Source organism: Cupressus sempervirens, chromosome 7, assembly GCF_028749045.1.
Source record: "Cupressus sempervirens isolate cs-2001-9-10 chromosome 7, ASM2874904v1, whole genome shotgun sequence".
Classification (NCBI taxonomy): Eukaryota; Viridiplantae; Streptophyta; class Pinopsida; order Cupressales; family Cupressaceae; genus Cupressus; species Cupressus sempervirens.
Genome location: NC_143124.1, coordinates 99,493,668 through 99,514,579, shown reverse-complemented (window position 1 = coordinate 99,514,579; position 20,912 = coordinate 99,493,668).

Sequence of the window (20,912 nt, the reverse complement as noted above, 5' to 3'; positions counted from 1 at the left end):
TTTCTCAAGACTTTACTTAACATAGTATCATCATCTATATGACCAGTAGCTTCTCTTATTTCACTAACAACTTTTTTTATCCTAGCAACATATTGAGCAATATTTTCACCTTATTCCACTCTCATATCATCAAAATTACCTTTGAGGCTCTCAGATTTGTCTCTTTGAACATTTTTGTCTCCCCCATAGATGGTGTTTAGGGAATCCCATGTTTTCTTTGCAGTGGCATAGGCTTTGATATCATCAAATTCTGCATAGCTTAGGGCATAGGCAATCTCTAACATTGCCTGATTATTTTCCTTCTTCTTCTTCATATCTTTAGCAATTAGGGATCCAATTGGATCAACATGTTCCACTATAATGGTAGATTGTGCATGATCTCCAAGTCCTCCACGGTGTAGCTTCATCAAACTTTTCCATGCAAGAAAGTCATCTCTATTGAGCTTGGGTACTTCTCTTTTAGACATCTCGATCTTTGTGCTTCTAGTACCTTAAAACTAGTCCTCTTAAGTAGATGGATCTAATGCCAATTGTTGGAATTACTTTAGAATAACTTGGGGGGGGGGGGGGGGGGGCGCACTGAATTAGTTATCCAAGGTCCAGATATATAACTAAAACTTTTTGCAAGTCAGTAAACCAATAAAACATTCATACTCATGAATGCATCCATTGTGTATTTACTAAAACTTATATGTTATTGTCAAATCAATTTGCAAAACTGTAAAGCATAAAATACAACACATTCATCACAACACTTGACACAATCATTTATTTGGAAACCCAATTAGGAGAAAACCACCAGTAACATGCTACTCCTTTTTCACTCTTCTGAAGTGATTCCTTATGAAAGACTGACCCTATTAAAGGTTAGAATACACGCTGTTAAATGAGACTCAGTTAAGGGATTTTAATCAACCTATTAAAAGTGAACCTTGTTAGAGGACTTTAGTCCATTCACTTGGAATACCACCCTATTAAAGGATTTTCCAATGACTATTAGGTCAACCTTAATCCAAAGGATTTACCCTAGATTGATACAATTGTTAGAGAGTAGTAGTAGAGCTTTGATCTAATACAACTTACAACTTCACTAGCAAATTATAGATCTCTGTTTAGTCCTCAATTCTTCTTGTCTTTCATACTTTTAAGCTTTGATATGTTTTTCACCCTTCAAACATTCATCTCTTGAAGCCTTCTTACTTAATACGCCATTGCAGACTCTTCTCTTGGGTCATTTGACAAAGCAAAACCCTTAATTCCTTCTCCTCCTTAGGTTCTCACACATGACACCAACCTCTTTTTCTTCATGACCAAACATTCTTATAAATAGAAAATTAGAATATTTTCTTGCTTATTTTCCATTATCTAGATTAGGGTTTTGGATGGATTAGGTAGGATACAATGTATCTATCCCATATCTTATTTTTTCTAGAAAATTCTCCTAGAATCCATTTGAATTTTCCTAAAATGATTTACATCAAATTATGTACCACCAGCTCATCAATCTTATCTTCCTCCTAGTTCACAAGTTTCAAGAAAACAAACTTGTCAGCTTAGATTTGACAAATCATCGATCTTTATCATATTGCCTCTGCTTGGCATTATAAACCTTCTAATGCTTGGTACATACTATGATGCTCAACATCAACTGTAAAATCACTTGGCATCAACTAAAATTTACTGGTGCTCGACATCAACTTAACTTTACTTGTCGTCAACTATCTTGCTTGACATCCACTAGAATTTTCTTTCACTTAGCTAAAACTGACTTTCTGCTTGGCTTGCACTGATATTCCTCAGCACCTATTATCCACTCAATCAAGCTTCGTAGACAAAATTTGTTCAACTTATTCTTCTAAACTTTCTAAGTGTAGCTAATCATTTTGTAACCTTAAGTAGATCATCAATACATCATGTCATCATTGTATTAACTGATTCTTCATAATCATAACCCAACCTTCCTCTAGGTGCTTTTGTTACATCTTGTTGATCAAATCCTCCTCATCAATCAACTTAGTGATATTAATTGAATCATATAAGTGATTGTCTTACGAAAAAAAGTAGGTTTGACATTAGTGACAAAACAATAATTGAAACAAAAAATCATCTTCAACAATCTCCTTCTTAACAATCTCTTTTCCAATGATTTTTTCAATCAGATTTTAACAGTATGGTTGTGGCAAAAATGTAGGAGTTGATAATCCGACTCCGATAATGTGCCAAGATCACCTCCAGTGCAAATAACTTGCTGAAGAAAAGCCTAGGGAGCAAAGAGCTTGAAGCAAAACATGCACAAGAATGTTTCACAATAGAAAATTAGAATTGCTATGTGAAAAATGGAATGTATTACAATGAGAGAGAGACCATTTAAAAAGGCCTCATGGAAGCTTGTGGAACAAGCTGGAAGGAGGTAGAGGACAAAAATGACAACTCAGCACATATCCACAAAAAGTGGAATATGCTAAAAAAGGAGCAAACTCCCGAGTTGTCAACAACTAACCACTACATGCATTAAATACTAAATATTAAATAAATGCATTAACCTAAGTAAGCTTAAGTAATAGAATAAATAATTAATTATTAATTATTTACTCTAACAAAAAAAAGGTTATATCATTTCAATTTTGATAACCTAGTTAGTATTAGTAACATGGGAAAGGTTAGAGGATTTCCTAAGTTGAAGAAGTCTGATAATGTAATGTACAAACAATGTCAATTGGGCAAGATGACAAAGTCAAGTTATACTTCTAAAAGAATACTAGATATTGTTCATACTTGTTGGAAATGTTCAAAACTATGTTAAATTATTGAGAGGGGAGGGGTGAATCAGTAACCTCTAAATTTTTATCAAATTCATCACTTTATAGCAATATACCAATTATCATTTATTGATCTAATTACATGCATGAGAAATTGAAAATGTAAAACAATCATAACACTTAAACACAATAACTTGGTGACCCAAAAACCTTCCAAATAGAAAGTAAAAATGGGGTGGGGATGATACCCAAAAAAATTCAATACTGCATCATAAAGTTGACTTGTTAAGGCATACATTGACCACTTATGATGATCTTCCCTATTAGGAGCAATTAGGACTGCTAGGTCCACCTTGTTGAAGGATTTACAAACACACAATAAAGTATGCAATAGGTAAAGAGATTTTGAGAAAGACCATTAAGTCTACCCTCTTAAAGGATTTAGACTAATTCACCTATTAGAATGAAAGAATAGATCTTTGACTTACAACTAAATTTTTGATAGAGATTCCTTAATTGTATTGATCACCTTTTGTTATGGATATGTATCTGCTGCTCCTTTTCTAATATGACCTTCAATATATACTTTATATGATTCTTGATCACATTCGCATTCTTACATGCTCATCATCATTTCATTATCTTACATATATATGTGATACGATACATTATATATATATATATATATATATATATAAAATCTTACATATATATGTGATACAATACATTACATATATATACATACATACATATAGACACAAACACACACATACATTACATATATATACATACATACATATAGACACAAAGACACACACACACACACACACACACACACACACACACACACACACACACACACACACACACACACACACACACACACACACACACACACACACACACACACACCCGCGCACACGCACACGCACACGCACACACACACACACACACACACGCACACGCACACGCACACACACACGCACACGCACACACACAAATATCAATCCAAATTATAAAATTATAAAGTTGGTCATCATACATGTTAACACCAATATTACAAAGTTGGCCCAAATGAAGGCACTCGGGTTCTGTAGACTGACTTTTTGAAGTTTTGATACTTGGTACCCTCTGTCATTACTTGTCATCATCATACACTTGGTAGAAGTAGAAGCTTGGTCCATACTAATCATCTCAAAGTAGTCTCAAACTTGGTCTGCACTAGTGACTTAGTAGATACCGTGTCACTTGGCATAAACTGAATTACTAGTTTACCATGACTTCACTCAGTAAACAGTAACTTTGCATATGGCTCAGTTAACACTAGCTTCGCATCACAAGAACTACTAGCTCGATAGAAATTGCAAAGTTCAGTAACCACTAAAGTGCTCAGGTCGAACTACTAGACTTTACATTGCCTGATTCTGCTCAATTTGAACTATTATACTTCACACTAATTGAATTCCCTTGGTAGCCACTGGAATGCTTTGTAGCTACTAGAATTAGTCCAGAAGACTCGATAGAAACTATAGAATTTAGTGGCTATAGAATTACATGGAAAACACTATAGATTGTTGATGAGCTCGATAGCCATACAAAATTTGAACAAGTGTTATCACTAATAACAAACTTGCCTAATATGTCAACACATACTAAATTGTGTGGACCAATTGAAGTACAAAGCTACAAAGGATATAAGTATATTATGTTGGTTTTCGATTATTATTCTAGAATGATGTTAGCTATGTTTCTGAAAAAGAAATCTAATACATTCCAAATGTTTAAATGGTACTTGGCAAGAGTTGAAAAGGAAACAGGTAAAAATTTGAAGTGTTTAAGATCTGATAGAGGAGAATAATTCACATCAAATCAATTTGAGATGCTCTATAATGATAGAGGAATCAAAAGATAGACATTTGTCCCTAGAACCCCTCCAAAAAATGGAATTTCTGAAAGGAGGAAGACATTTGTAATGAACTATGCTAGGACACTCATGATGGAGAAGAATATTGCTTTGAAATATTGGAGGGAAGCTATAAGTATAGCTATCTATACCTTGAATCATGTACAAGTCAAAAAAGATACTCATTCAACACCTTTTGAATTGTGGTATGGATACTCACCTAATGTAAAATACTGTAAGGTATTTGGAAGAAGATGTTACATTCTTAAAAATTTCAAGAATGGTAAACTTATAATGTTCTCAAGAATTTACTTAACACAATATCATCATCTATATGACCAATAGCACCTCTTATTGTACTAACAACGTCTTTTATCCTAGCAACATATTGAGCAATATTTTCACCTTCTTCCTTCTCATATCATCAAACTTACATCTGAGGCTCTCAGATTTGGCTCTTTGACCATTTTTTCCTCCTCCATAGGTAGTGTTTAGGGCATCCCATATTTTCTTTGTAGTGTCACAGACTTGTCAGCTTAAATTTGGTGAATCTTTGATCTTTATCGTAATACAACATCTTGATATTATCAACCTTCTAATGCTCAACACATAATGCATTGTTTGACATCAACTGTAAAATCACTCAGCATTAACTAAAATTTACTAGTGCTTAGCATCAACTAAAATTTACTTAGCATCAACTATCTTTCTTGACATCCACTAAAATTTTCTTTCACTTGGCTCCAACTAACTTTCAACTTGGCTTGCACTAACTTTCCTCAGCACCTATTATCCACTCGGTCAAGCTTGGCAGAAAAACTTTGTTAAACTTATTCTTCTAAACTTTCTAAGTGTAGCTAGCCATTTTGTAACATTAAGTAGATGATCAATACATCATGTCATCACTATATTAAATGATTTTTTTACTTCATTACATAATCATAACTCAACCTTTCCTCTAGGTAATTTTGTTATATCTTGTTGATTAGATCCTCCTCAATAGTCAAAAAAGCTACAAAGGAGATAAGTATATTATGTTGTCTATTTATGATTATTCTAGAATGATGTCAACTATGTTTTTGATAAAGAAATATGATACAGTCCAAATGTTTAAGTCGTACTTGGCAAGAGTTGAAAAGGAAACAGGTAAAAATCTGAAGTATTTAAGATCTGATAGAGGAGGATAATTCACATCAAATGAATTTGAGATGTTCTATGATGATAGGAGAACAAAAAGATAGACATCTTTGGCTAAAAACCCTCCACAAAATGGAATTGCTGAAAGGAGGAAGAGATCTGTAATGGACTGTGCTAGGACATTCATGATGGAGAAGAATATTTCTTTGAAATATTTGAGAGAAGTTGTAAGTACAATTATCTATACCTTGAACCATGTACAAGTCAAGAAAGATACTCATTCAACACCTTTTGAACTGTGGTATGGATAATCACCTAATGTAAAATACTCTAAGGTATTTGGACACAAATGTTATATTCTTAAAGATCTAAAGAATGGTAAACTTGATGCAAAAAGTGAAGAAGGTATATTCCTAGGATATTCCACAAGAAGTAAAGCTTACAAGTGTTGCAAATATGAATTTTGATGAATATAAAGAAGTATATGAGGCTGAACCTATGAAAGAACTAGAAGAATGTAAATTGTTTGTATACTCTTATGCAAGTATGCCTACTGATGAAGATGCTACAATTCAAGCTACAAACCAATAACAAGTGTCAATAACTGTTGAGTCATAGACCATGAATGTTAAGTTGCATTTAGGAATCGAGCTACATTCAGAAGCTGAGTTGCAAAATAAAGTTGAAGCACATTCAGATTTTGAGATTATTAGAGATGTCAAGTTACTTGACAAAGATGTAAAAAATGATTCTAAAATAGAAAGATCAAATGAAGAAACAAGAGATGGACCAAGATTGTCTAAATATGTTGAAAGATATCATCCTGTTGCACAAATTATTAGAGATAAAGATGCTAGACCAATGAAAATAAATTGGTTGAGAAATGATACATGTTTGTTGAGCATGAAGAAACCTAAATCAATAAAAGATGCATTAGAAGATGAAGACTGGAGTAAGGACATGGAAGAAGAGATAAAACAAACTGAGAAAAACAAGACATGGACTCTAGTTCCTAGACTAGAAGGCAAGAATGTAATTGGCACCAAGTAGGTAGGATATGCACAAGAAGAAGGAATTGACTATGGAGAGACATTTTCCCTTATTGCTAGATATATGACAATGCTTAATATGTTGAAGGACTTAACTATAATCTCTTGAGTGTGTCACAATTGAATAATTTGGGATGTAAGGTTGAGATTGAAAATAGGATTGCTAAGATATATGATACTGATGGAAAATTGATTGGAAAGTGTGATCAAACTAGGAGTAATCTATTCTACCTTGATATAGAGGATGCTACCTATCTAGTTGTTATTTTTATGATGTGTGGCTATGGCACAAGAGGTTATGTCATGTTAATTTTGATAACTTGGTTAGTATTAGTAACATGAGAAAACTTAGAGGTTAAGAGGTTTGCCTAAGTTGAAGAAACTTGATAATATAATGCACAAACAACGTCAATTAGGAAAAATGAAAAAGTCAAGTTTTAAGAGTAAAACTCATACCTCTAAAGGAATACTAGAGATTTTTCATACTGACTTGTGTGGACCAATTGAAGTGCAAAGCTATAAAGGAGATAAGTACATAATGCTACTTGTTGATGATTATTCTAGAATTATGACAATTATGTTTTCGAAATAGAAATTTGATACTTTCAAATATTTAAGTGGTACTTAACAAGAGTTGAGAAGGAAATAGGTAAAAGTCTAAAATGTTTGAGATCTGATAGTGAAGGAGAATTTACATCAAATGAGTTTGAGATGTTTTGTAATGAAAGAGAAATCAAAAGATAAACATCTACTCCTAGAACCCCTCCACAAAATGGAATTTTTGAAAGGAGGAATAGGTCTATAATGGACTATGATAGGATGCTCATGATGGAGAAAAATGTTGCTTTGAAATATGGGAGAGAAGTTGTAAGTACATCTGTCTATACCTTGAACCATGTACAAGTCAAGAAAGGTACTCATTCAACACCTTTTGAACTATGGTACAAATACTTACCCAATGTAAAATATTTTAAGGTATTTGGAAGAAAATACTTTATTCTCAAAGATTTTAGAAATGGTAAAATAGATGCAAAAAGTGAAGATTCTATATTCCTAGGTTATTCCACAAGAAGTAATGCTTATAAGTGCTTAAATACTAACACTAAAAAGTTGTGGAAAGTACAAATGTAAAATTTGATGAATATATAGAATTTTATGAGGCTAGACCTATGAAGGAATGAGTAGAATACAAATAATTTGTATACTTTTATGAGGGTATGAATGTTGAAGAAGATGCTCCAAATTAAGTTAGAAACCAACATCAAGTTTCAGTGACTATCGAGTCACATACTATGAATGTTGAGTTGCATTTAGGAATTGAGATACATTTAGATGCTGAGTTCCACAATGAATTTGAGGCACATTTAGAATCTAAGATTAGCGTACATGAAAGAGATACTAAACTGCTTGGTAGAGATGTACATAGTGACTCTAAAGTAGAAACACCAAGTGAAAAAACTAGAGCTGAACCAAGATTGTCTAAATATGTCAAGAGACATCATCCTAGTGCACAAATCATTGGAGATAAAGAAGCTAGACCAATGAAAGGGAACAAGTTGAGAAATGATACATGTCTACTAATCATGAAAGAACCCAAAATAATGAAAGATACCTTAGAAGATGTGGATTGGAGTAAAACCATGGAAGAAGAGACTGAAAAAATTGAGAAAAACAAGACATGGACTCTAGTTTCTAGACCAGAAGACAAAAATGTGATTGGGACCAAGTGGGTATATGTAATATCCCTCAATAGGAAAAACATAATGTCATTCAATTTCTTCCAACTAAATCTTTTCAAACCATTCTTTTTTATGTATATTTCATTTTCTTCTTCTCTATTCTTCTTCTTACCTAATTCATATCATTTCCACATATCTCCTCCCTAAATGACATTTTAGCCCTAATACTTATATCTAATTTTCCATCAGTCGTGACTTTTCATAATTAATCAATTACATTGATTTAGTAATTGATTTAATACACTCATTCATTAATACATTGTCTCTTTATAAATATTAGATTTATATTATATCAATTTATATATAGATGATATTTATTATAATTATTTGTACTGTATCCTTTTTTATTACTAGTTTATATTTAAGTATATTATTATTATTAAATTTATTAGGTTAATTTTTTTTTAAAGATCTCATTATATATTGTTACTATATCAGTAATATATTTTTATCCACTCTTTAATAATATATTAGTATAATTTCATTTATTCAAAATGAAATTACAATATGATTTATATATAGTCATTTACTCCAACAATAATTTAGTGCATATTTATTAAAATATATTTAAAATAATTTATAGTATAAATTCATTAAAATAATTATTATAGCTTTTTTTTTTAGTAACTTATTTACCTAAATTATCATAATTAGGGGACATGATAGTCCACCCTTCCTCAAATTGCTTGTCCTCAAGCAATGAATATTTACACTAAACCTTCCTTGTGAAGTCAATATACAGGTTATACACTAAGATGAAAGAATACATAAGGTATGCATATAGTTAATATTGTAATGCATGAAGTAAATATATTAGTACTTGCAAAAATGAAGCATACATGAAGAAGATACATTAATGCATGAAGACATGAAGCATACACGATGAAGATACACAATACACATGTTATGCAATTCCCTTGATTGTGAATCTGCAACAAATCATTAGTACATAGTCACATACATGTACCAAGGAATAAAAGTTAGTACATATAAGTATACTTTCAAATAAACTAATAGTTTTAATTAAGAAAAGTAGCTCTACTCTAATGTCCTACTTGTAAGGGCTTATAATATTGTCATATTTTTCCAAGGAATCAATAATTGCATTAATTAATAATAATAATTCTTCATATATGTATATATTCATATCCTATTATTACATTGCATGTATAAGCTAGGTCACCTAGGGATTAGACAAGCAAATCATGTCAAAGGCTTGCCAAGACCGTGGTCCTCACCTTTCAAATGGATACCTTCCATCCCTCACCATGCCTAGATGCTATACCATACCACAATCCTCGAAACATCATGGTGGGATCCCATAGCTCGATAAACCTAAACCCAAGAGTTGGTATATACCCCTCTTGCCTTAAGACTTAGCCCTACCCTCTTACCCACCTAGTCTCTTACTATTTAATATAATCTTGGGATCATTTTAGAATCATTATTTCTTAACGATTGCCTTACTAGAGTACTCGGGTATTGTAGTGGGGTCCCATAGCTTGATAAGCCTAAACCCAAGAGTGGAATACATCCCTCTCTTTCCTTAGGGATCAACCCTACCCTCTTAGCTACCTTGTCCTTTCCTCATTAATGTGCATTTCCAATTTATATTGAGTCATTTTATTTAGAATAATTAACAAAAATAATTAAATGAATTTGATAGGAAATTCTTTATATTATTTCCCTCATATTATTAATGATGCAAATATTTTATATATTCATGTTTATCAATTTATTAACCAAATACCTTAAATAAAATTCACCTTTCTGTACTATATGATTTTATTACACTTTTTTCCATTTACACTTTTATATTTCCTACTATATAGCTTGGTTAACTAATTCATATTTATATATAATAAAGGATTCTTACCTTTTCTTACCTTTACTTGTGGGCAATGGCTTTACTCACTCATTCATTATCATTGATATTTGTATTATCCTCAGTCTCCATTTAAATATCTTATTTAGTATAATTTGGTACTTTGATGAGTGGAAGCTTTATTAATTTTCACCAATTTTGTTTTGTTGTTATTCCTTTCTAGCTCCTTATCACTATCTTCCATCTTATATAACCTATCCCACTTCTCTTTCTTACCTAGGTCTATGGTGGTTGTTCTAACATAAGTACTATTTGCCCCACCTAATACCCCATGGTTCAATGGTACTAGCACTTTAGTTATTTCTTCTTCATCAGTTGCTTATCCTTATTCAATAGAGAATATTCCTTTTAATCTTTTCTAGTTGACTTGACTATACAATGTAATCTCTCTCAATGATGTCTTGTACCATGTGCAGGTACCACTATTTGCAGTGTGTTTTGACTCAAACCTAGGAAACAATTGAGTGGGTGGAAAGGGGCTTTTTTGCATTGGCAGAGAAATGGATGATTGGGGTCTGTAACGCTATACCCACAAATCCCTTCACTTGAATTGCAGGAGTGACACTGATTGTAGTAGATGTTATTCATCTTCCATCTGACCCCAAATCCTTTAGCTAGAATGGAATAGGACACCATCTAGTACTCTTGAGGGGTTAATTTGGTGGAGTAATCAATCGCTTCCAATACTCTTGTAGGTACTTTTGAAATAGATTCACATCTGTTGGTTGTGGTAGTGGATGAAAAGATAAGGAGTGGAATATGGGAGGATCCAGAAATGAGTGGAGAAGATGTTTAGGTTCATGTGTGGTAGATAGCAGTAACTAGAGAAGACCACTTCATCCCTAATTCATTGCGTCGTCCTTGCTTCTTTTGACTTCCATGTCCTTCTCTCAATTTTCCTAATTTATCTTCAGTGATTACCTATGCTTAATAAGAAATTCCATTCTTAGCCACTTGCATTCTAAACTAAATGATGGTATTTTTATTCAACATGGCTTCTTGAAATATCATCCAAAACTTAGTTGTTTTCCTGTATTTTTGTGGAGTCTCCCTTACATTTATTTAAGAGGGTTTTTCCCTTTCTATTTGCTATGTAGCATCCATCAAACTGCAAAGTTATTCTTTTTATATTTTTCTTTTATGCTGATTTTTTTTTTTTTGTGATTAGTAATGTTATATAGTTACAGACTTCATATTGATCCATATCTTTCACTTAAAACAACAAATTTCCTTTTTAATTTTCCTCTCTACAATCATCCAATATTGCATCTTCCTTCAGTAGTTGGCTATTGATTACCATGTTAAGTTTTGGTCCCTATACTATTTTAGATTTCTCTGTACATTATTTGCAAATCATATTGAATATTTTCTTTGTTAAGTCTAATGTCTTTTTCTTTTGTTCTTATTAGTGATTCATTGTCATCCACAGGATGATAGGATCATGCTTCGATACCATTTTAATTTCCCTCAATAGGACAAACATAATGTCATTCGATTTCTTCCAACTAAATCTTTTTACACCATCCTTATACTTTTATATATATATATATATATATAAATAATTTTATTCTTCTCTATTATTCTTCTTACCTAATTCATATCATTTCCATATATCTCCTCTCTAAATGACATTTTCTCCCTAATACTTATATCTAATTTTTCATTAGTCGTGACTCTTCATAATTAATCTATTACATTGATCTAGTAATTGAAGAGGTGTTGAAGGCACACAAAGGGTTGATATACCATAATGGTCACCAAGAATTGGTGACATGGTCCATTGGAAAAAGGGACAAAAAGAGGATACAAGAAATTTCAAGTGTTGAGTAAACAAAAAGCCTTACTGTATATAGAGTGGAGTAGGTGGATAGTGAAAAAATATCAAAATAAATAAGGAAATGGTGGATTTTGGGGTGGTGGTTTCTCAAAGGGATAAGAATAAATTCCTTGAGCTAAATGCCAAATTTGAAGAAATATTGTAAGCATATGAAGAGAGAGGGAATATGATTCATTAATTGGAGACTTAGGTAGCTCAGTTGGACAAGAAACTAGGAGAGAGAAAAGTGGGAGAGTCAAGCTGACCCCAAATTACTTATCCTTGCCCCCTAGTTAACCATTCAAGTAAACTCCTATTATAGAGTTACCTGATACCCCAAAGAGGCCAAAATTCTATACTATTGAAGAATTTGAGGAAGAAAAGAATAAACTATGGGCCTTGCATGTTGAGTTCAATGATTTGTATGAAGACAAAATCAAGAAAACAATCTTATATCTAGTAGATAAGATTGATTGGCAAACATTTGATGAAAAATTGACAAAAATAATGAATATGTGGGATGAAATAATGAATGTCGAAGATGCTTTGAAGCCCATAATGAGTAAATGGGGTAGCCGGAATAAAGATACCACCCTATTGTATGTTTTAGCTATTACTTTATCTTGTGAACAAATAGAGAAAACCTTTGATATGACTAATGATTTATCTGAATTTGATGATAGAATAATTACAGTGCAAAAGAGGATAATAATTTGTTTTTCAAAATATCTTGCTAAAAAGTTTTAACTCTTTCCTCATGCACTTAGTAAAATAAATGAATTGAAGGAAAAGGAGGAGTGGGGCAAAGAATTAGATGATTTATTATGCCTCAGAATAAATGGAGTTATATGTGAAAAAGGCATGTGTTAGGGGAAATGATAGTTGAAGAAATTGTTAAATTAAAATAATTTCATAAATCTATTAAATAAGTATTTTTTGAGGTTAATAAATTTGGAGATCAAGTGATCAAGAAGAAGCAAGAGGTTTTAAGTTTTGATTGGCTAGATGACATAGTTTTCAATAAATGGATGGAGGATTTTGTGCACTCAAAGTAGACAATGATTAGAAAAACTAATGAAGAAGAAATGGACCAAGATAAGGTAACTAACACATTAGTTCAAGAAGAAGAATACAAAGAAGAACAATTAGCTATAGTGATAAGCATGAGGTTTAAAATGATGACATGGTAAGTAAAGATTCATATATAACTATTTTTTAACAACACACGGTGATGTGGATGGGAAGCATAAAGTTGAAGAAAAATTACAAAAATCAAAGCCAGGTACATCACAATTAGTTCCATTGGCTACATCTCCCAAGGAGCTACAATAGTATCAAAACCAATCATGAAATCCCCAAGAGTGAAATGTGCAATAGAGAGTGGTCCCACAAGAAAGTGATTTTGAAAGACATTTGTTGCACCAACTTTTGCCTTTTGTGACAATAACTTTTGTAAATGTCCTTTTGTCTAAAGGACAACTCTCAATATTTTTTGTGCCTAAATCTTGTTGAATCTCACACTATATAAGTGTGATTCCAAGACTAGAGAAGAGATCCAAGTCATTGTATAATTTTAGTTTTGCTAAGCTATGTTTGGTCTAGTTGATACAATTTTTATGATGTATTTTCTCTACAAAAATTTGAGAATACATTAATGTTCCAGGATCATAGTGTTTTATCTTGAGTTGTTTTGAGTACTGTTTCAATATTATATAATTTTTAAAGAGAATTAATACAAAAGATAAACTCTCACCTTATCTTTTCTCTCTAAATCTTGTCTCCATTTATATTTACTAGTTATCTTGAGGTTATGAGGGCAAAGCCTTTTCTCAATATAATGCAGCTAGGATAAGTTATATATCAATTCACTATTGCTTTTAATTCAATTGATTAAGTAAATTCTTCAATGAATATGATCGGATTTCTAGGCAATAAGAAGAATGTGTGTAAGAATGAGTTTTAGTGAGAATTGATGATAATATTGATTGCAGTGAAGTCAATTAGGTTTAGAGATTGGATAGACTCTAGATCCCAATGGATGAGGCACTAATCCATTATTTTAGTTTGCATATGAAAATATCATAGAAGGACATCAAGAAGACTAAAAAATATTAATATCAATTTTACTTTGAATACATGAAGAATGTCAAAGCTGGTCAATATTTGTTTACACTTAATCTTTGTGTTCTAGTTAGTTGCTATTACCCAAAATTAATTGTAGATCTGAGAAGAATTGTGACCAATCTATTGTAGGGGATGAATATTGTTATAAAATTTCCTTAAGTGACTAAAATATGAAAGTAGTATGTTTTGGATATGATTGGTTAATTTTGTGTTGTCTTTGATGTTACACAAATGTCATATAATTAGCAGTTAGTATTTGCTGAGCTCACTTGGGTAGTGAAGATAGTTCTTAGTATGTATTGAGCATACCTGTGTTTGCCTAGTTTAGAAGGAAATGTCTACTGAGTTCACTCAGGCATCAAAGGAAAAATTGCAGAAGGAGAGTGTTAACTGAGCTCACTCAAGTAACGAAGGAAAGTTTGATGGAACCAGTGCTAACCAAGCTCACTCAGTTGCCAAAGGATTTTCATAAGTTTGTAGTGTTAACTAAGCTTCTATTGGTTCACAAAGGAAATTATTTCAGAGTTAGTTTCTACCAAACAAGGTCAGTTGACGAAGGATTTTTTTTTTTTTTTTGTGTACTAAGTTTAATTGATTTATCTATTGATTCCAGTTGACTAAGGTGAAGAATATTAATTATTCTAATTTGTATTTGAGCTGACTTGAAAAAGTGGAAGATATAATTATAAGGTCAAGTTGTGATTTCAAAGTGTGCAAGTGTGTGAATTATGATGATGCAATTGAAGATATAATGATGAGAAGAGGAAGCAAATTTGAAGGATAAGAAGAATATCCTTGTGGAGCAGCAAAGCCATATTTAATCAGGAAGGATCAAGTTTGAGCCAGAACAAAAATTTAAAATCAAAAAATTAGTTGCATTCAAATTAGGTCATCTCATTGTTACTCTCTAACCATTGTAGTAGTGATCTAAATCTCCCAACAGATTTGGCTTAATACCTATTTGCAAATCCTCTAACAATGTGGCAATTCCATTGAATTGTTCCAAAGACCTCTAACTAGACCACTCCTAATAGGGTGATTAAATCCTTTAATAGGGTCACACCTAAAAATGTATTTTGTAACCTTTAACAGGATTGGATGCTAATAGGGCTCACTTCAGAAGAGTGAAAATCAGTAACTAGTTGCTATTGGAGGTTTTTCCCAAATTAGGTTTCTACATTAAATCCTGGTATCAAATGTGTTCATGCTATTTTCTTTGATGTGTTTGCAACTAAGATAAAGTAATGGTAATCATAAATAACATCTAAAGCTTTATATGTTAATCATTTACCAAGCTAATCTAGTTATTACTGAGTTACAACATTCTGTGTGCTCACCAAGATTCAACAGTAATCAGTTATTTGTTTGCATTTTGTACTGACATCTAAGGGATCTAAATTTTTTTTTTGTAGAAACTAATTCACCCCTCCCCTCTCAATTAATCCTCTTCTATTTTCAAAAATTGGTATCAGAGCTTTTGGTGCTTGTAGAGAAGGTTTCAAGGACCTAAGCTAAAGATTAGGATGTCTTACAAAAGAGAGATTCCCAAGTTGAATAGAGACAATTTTGCAGCATGGAAAGGACTTATGAGATTACATCTAGCTACCATCAGTGATTTAGGTTGCAAGTATCTTGATGCTGAATATAAGACTCCCATTGGAACATTATCAGTTAAAGACATTGTTGAAAAGAAGAATCATAATATCATGATGATTGATATTGCATTTGCTCTCTGTTATGCTAAATTTGGTGAGGTAAAAGATTGCAAAACTACTTTTGAAATGTGGAACAAATTGAAAGATATCTATAGAGGTGATGAGAATGTAATAAGTCCAAAGCAAAAATTCTTAGAGGACGTTTTGATCAAATGAGAATGAGAGAAGATGAAAACATTGAAAAATATGTGAAAAGGATCAAGGCTAGTGTAAGTGCAATTAAAGCATTTGGATGAGACATCAAGGAGGAGATTGTTGTAAGTAAAGTGCTCAGAACTCTTCTTCCCATTTATGCAATTAGAGTATCTACTATTCAAGAAATGAGATGTGATCCAAATAACAAAATAGGCTTGGATGATCTAGTTGGAAGATTGATAGCTTTTGAGTTAGACAATTATGATAACTATGTTCCTTCTTCAAAGAATCTTGAATCTGCATTTACAGATAAACTTTCACTCAAAGAAAAGGTTAAAAAGTCAAAATCTAGTCAATTAGAAAGTGGAAAAGATGGATCATTATAAGAAAGTTTAGACAGTGATCTTGAAGTTATTGAAGGCTTGCTTGCAAGAAAGTATTTCAAAGGTAGAGGAAAATACAAAGGTAAAGTTCCTCTAATATGCTTTTCTTGTGAAGAAATTGGTCACATTGCTACTAGGTGTCCAGACAAAGAAATCAAGGATGAGAAGAAAAGCAATAAGGATAAAGGAAAGAAGGAGTTTAAGAACTACAAGAGCCTCAAAGACAAAGGTAAGAAATATTTTTTTATAGCTAAAGATTCTAATAATAGTGAAGATGAAATGGTATATATAGCTTTGAAAGATGAATCTTATGATGAAGGAGATAAGATGGCACTTATCTCTAATGTTAGAAAAAATGATGTATGGGTTATTGACACTAGCTACTCACATCATATGACTAGTGATAAAATAAAATTTGAGCATATGGAATATTATGATGGAGGTAGTGTAAGATTTGGAAACAATAAACCTTGTAACTTAAAAGAAAAATGATGTATCTTGTTGACTAAGAACTTGTATTTGACAATGCTTATTGGGTTGAAGGACTAAATAATAATCTACTACGTGTGGCATAGCTGGATAGCATTGGATTCAAGTTAGAATTCATGAATGAATAGTCCAAACTGCTAGATGGGAAAGGAAATATGGTTGGATCTGGCAAGCAAACAAAAGGTAATCTATTTTATCTTGATCTTAGTGATTGTTCATGTTTTATTGCTCAAGTAGAGAAAAGCTAGTTATGGAACACAATGCTATGTCATGCAAATTTTGATAATTTGATTAAGATAAGAAAACATAGAATATTAAGAGGTATTCCTAGTTTGAAGAAGCCTGACATGGGTCTATGCAAGAATTGCCAAATTGGTAAGACGGGAAAGACAAGTTTCAAAAGTAAAGACTATCAGTCAAAAGAAGTCTTGGAAATTGTTCATACAGATTTATGTGGATTGATTAGAATAGAGATTTATAGTGGATAAAAGTTTTCCATTCTCTTTATTGATGACGATAATGTACCTAAAAGAAAAATCAGAAGCCTTTCAAAAATTTAACTGGTATCTGGCAAGATTAGAAAAAGAAACTGGAAAGAAGTTAAGATTCCTAAGATCAGAAAGAGGTGGTGAACTTAAATACTAGAAGGAAGCTATTAGCGCTACAATTCATACCTTGAATAGGGTTTAGTTGAAGAAAGATTCAAACAAGACAACTTATTAGCTATGGTATGGCTACAAACCTAATGTAAGTTACTTGAAAGCATTTGGCAACAAATATTATATATTGAAAGAATCTAGAAAAGGAAAATTTGATGTGAAAGGCATATTCCTAAGATACTCCTATAGAACTAAAGCATATAGGTGTTTGAATTTGTCTACTCACAAGATTATATAAAGTGCACATGTCAGAATTGATGAATTTTTAGAAAAGAATGAAGAAGAAAACAATAAAAAATTTGAAGACTACAAAAGAATTATTTACTATGAACTTGACACTCTACCAAATCTGTCTAAGAGAAAAGATTCTTCATCTCTCAAGTCCCCAAAAAATCCAATAGTTACCAAGTTTCAAACAATGAAACCTAAGCTGCAAGGACCTAAGTCACAATCAAAGGCTACTAAGCTAGTTCAAACCAAGCCCATTGGACCCAAGTCTTAGGCAGAAGGACTCGAGATTGAAATTGAAATTCAAGAAGAAGAAGGTGAAACTCATTCAAAGATCAAAGAGCCTATGTTAACAAGATATGTATGAAGACATCATACACCTAGTCAGATCATTAGAGACAAATCAGATGGAATAATGACAAGAAGAAAATTAAAAGGTACATGTTTAGTTGCTAAATTCAAACCTAGAAGTGTTAAGGATTCTCTAGAAAATGAAAGTTAGATTGAAGTAATGAATGAAGAGATAGAATAGATAGAAAAGAAAAAAACTTGGACTATTGTTCCTAGACCCAAGGATAAAAATGTAATTGGTACAAAATGGGTATTTAGAAATAAGCTGAATGAAGATGGAAAAGTATCAAGAAACAAAGCAAGGCTAGTATGCAAGACTATGGTTTATAGTATAAACTTGAAGGTAATTTGGAGTTGAAAGTATTTACTAACACTAATTAGGTGGGAAGTCTTGATGACAAAAAAAACACTAGTGGTAGAGCATTCTTTCTTGGTAAAAGACTAGTATCTTGGACAAGCACGAAGCAAAATTGTACATTTCAATCCATAGCAAAAGCAAAATATGTAATCGTAGTAGTCAATTATTCTAACATTGTTTGGTTCAAACAACTATTGGAAGGAATGAAGGTAGAGATTAAAGCTCCAGATGTCATATATTGCGATAACACTAGTGCAATCAATATATCAAAGAATCTAGTGATGCATTCCAAAACAAAGCATATTCCTTTAAAATGTTACTTCTTAAGAGAGTTTGTGCAAGATAAAGAAGTCAGATTGGAATATGTGAATACAAAGGAATAGATTGCAAACATATTCACCAAGCCATTACCTAAGGATGCATTTATGTATCTAAAAGGTAAGCTAGGGGTCATTCTCCTATCTGTAATTCACTAAATCAAGTTTAGTGAATGCATCAACTAGAACCTATTGAAGATCAATCAGTTGGTGCAGAATTGGCAAGGGCATATTGTAGATGAATTAGTACTTAAGGTACATTGATATTTACAAAGTTATTGTCTTTGGCATGTGTTGCTAAAGAGGGAGAAGTTTATTGTCAAATCTCCCAAGTTGGAAATTAGAGAGGGAGAAATCTTCTAAAGAAGAAGTATGTTGAAAGAGGGAGAATGTTTTGAATGAACTTGGTAACAACCATTGTAGATAGAATCCAATGAAAGGAAGAGCTCATATTGATAGAGGGAGTTCTCAAGTCTAAAATCCAAAATTTCATTATGCTATGACATGTTGTGTTGCCATCAATGCCAAAGAGGTAGATTGTTGGATACAATTGGTTAATTATGTGTTATCTTTGATGTTACACAAATGTCATATCATTAGTAGTAAGTATTTTCCAAGCTATCTTGAGCAATGAAGATAGTTCTCAATGTCTATTGAGTATTCCTATATTTTTCTTGTTTAGAAGGCATTGTCTACCAAGTTTACTCGGGCATCAAAGGAAAAGTTGCAGAAAGCGAGTGTTAACCAAGCTCACTTGGGTAATGAAGGAAAGTTGGATGGAAGCAATGCTAACTAAGGTCACTTAGTTTCCAAAGGATTTTCATAAGTTTGTAGTGTTAACTGAGCTTCTATTGATTAACAAACAAAATCATTTTAGAGTTAGTTTCTACAAGAAAGGTCAGCTAACAAAGGATTTTATTATCTTGTTGTATTAATTTTAATTGATTTATCTATTGATTCCAGCCAACTAAGGTGAAGAATATTGATTATTCTAAGTTGTATTTGAGCTGACTTGATAAAGTGAAAGATATAAGTATAAGGTCAAGTTGTGATTCCGAAGTGTGGAAGTGCGTGAATTATGATGATGTGATTGAAGATCTAATGATGAGAAAATGAAGAAAATTTGAAGGATAAGCAGAATATCCTTGTGGAGTAGCAAAGCCATATTCTATCAAGAAGGATCAAGTACAAGCTAGAACATAGATCTAAAATCAAAAATTAGTTGCGTTCAAATCAGGTCATCTCATTTCTACTCTCTAACCATTGCAATAGTGATCTAAATCTCCTAACAGAGTTGTTTTAACAACTATTTGCAAATCCTCTAACAAGATGGCAATTCCATTGAATTGTTCACAAGACCTATAACCAAGCCACTCCTAATAGCATGATTAAATCCTTTAATAGGGTCACACCTAATAGTGTGCTTTGTAACCTTTATCAGGGTTGGTTCCTAATAGGGCTTACTTTAGAAGAGTGAAAATCAGTAACTAGTTTCTATTGGTGGTTTTTCCCAAATTGAGTTTCCACATTAAATCTTGGTGTCAAATTTGTTCATGCTATTTTATTTTATGTGTTTGCAACTATGTTATGTGTATATGAGCAATGTTAGTATGCTAATAGAAACCAAATTTAAATAAAGCTTCTACAAACTAAACAAAATTCATAAACTTCAAGATAGACTAAGATGAAATCTCAATTGAGAATATGAGCCATTAATGGGCTCTCTCAATGAGAAGCTCTCTTGTTGAGTAGCTTTGTCTAAATAGATAGGATGTATGCTCAAGCTTATGCTTTAGAAAGGGCTTCAAATGGAGTTGAAATTTGGGTGTGAGTGTATGGTTTTGATGTAAAATGGCTTCTCAAAA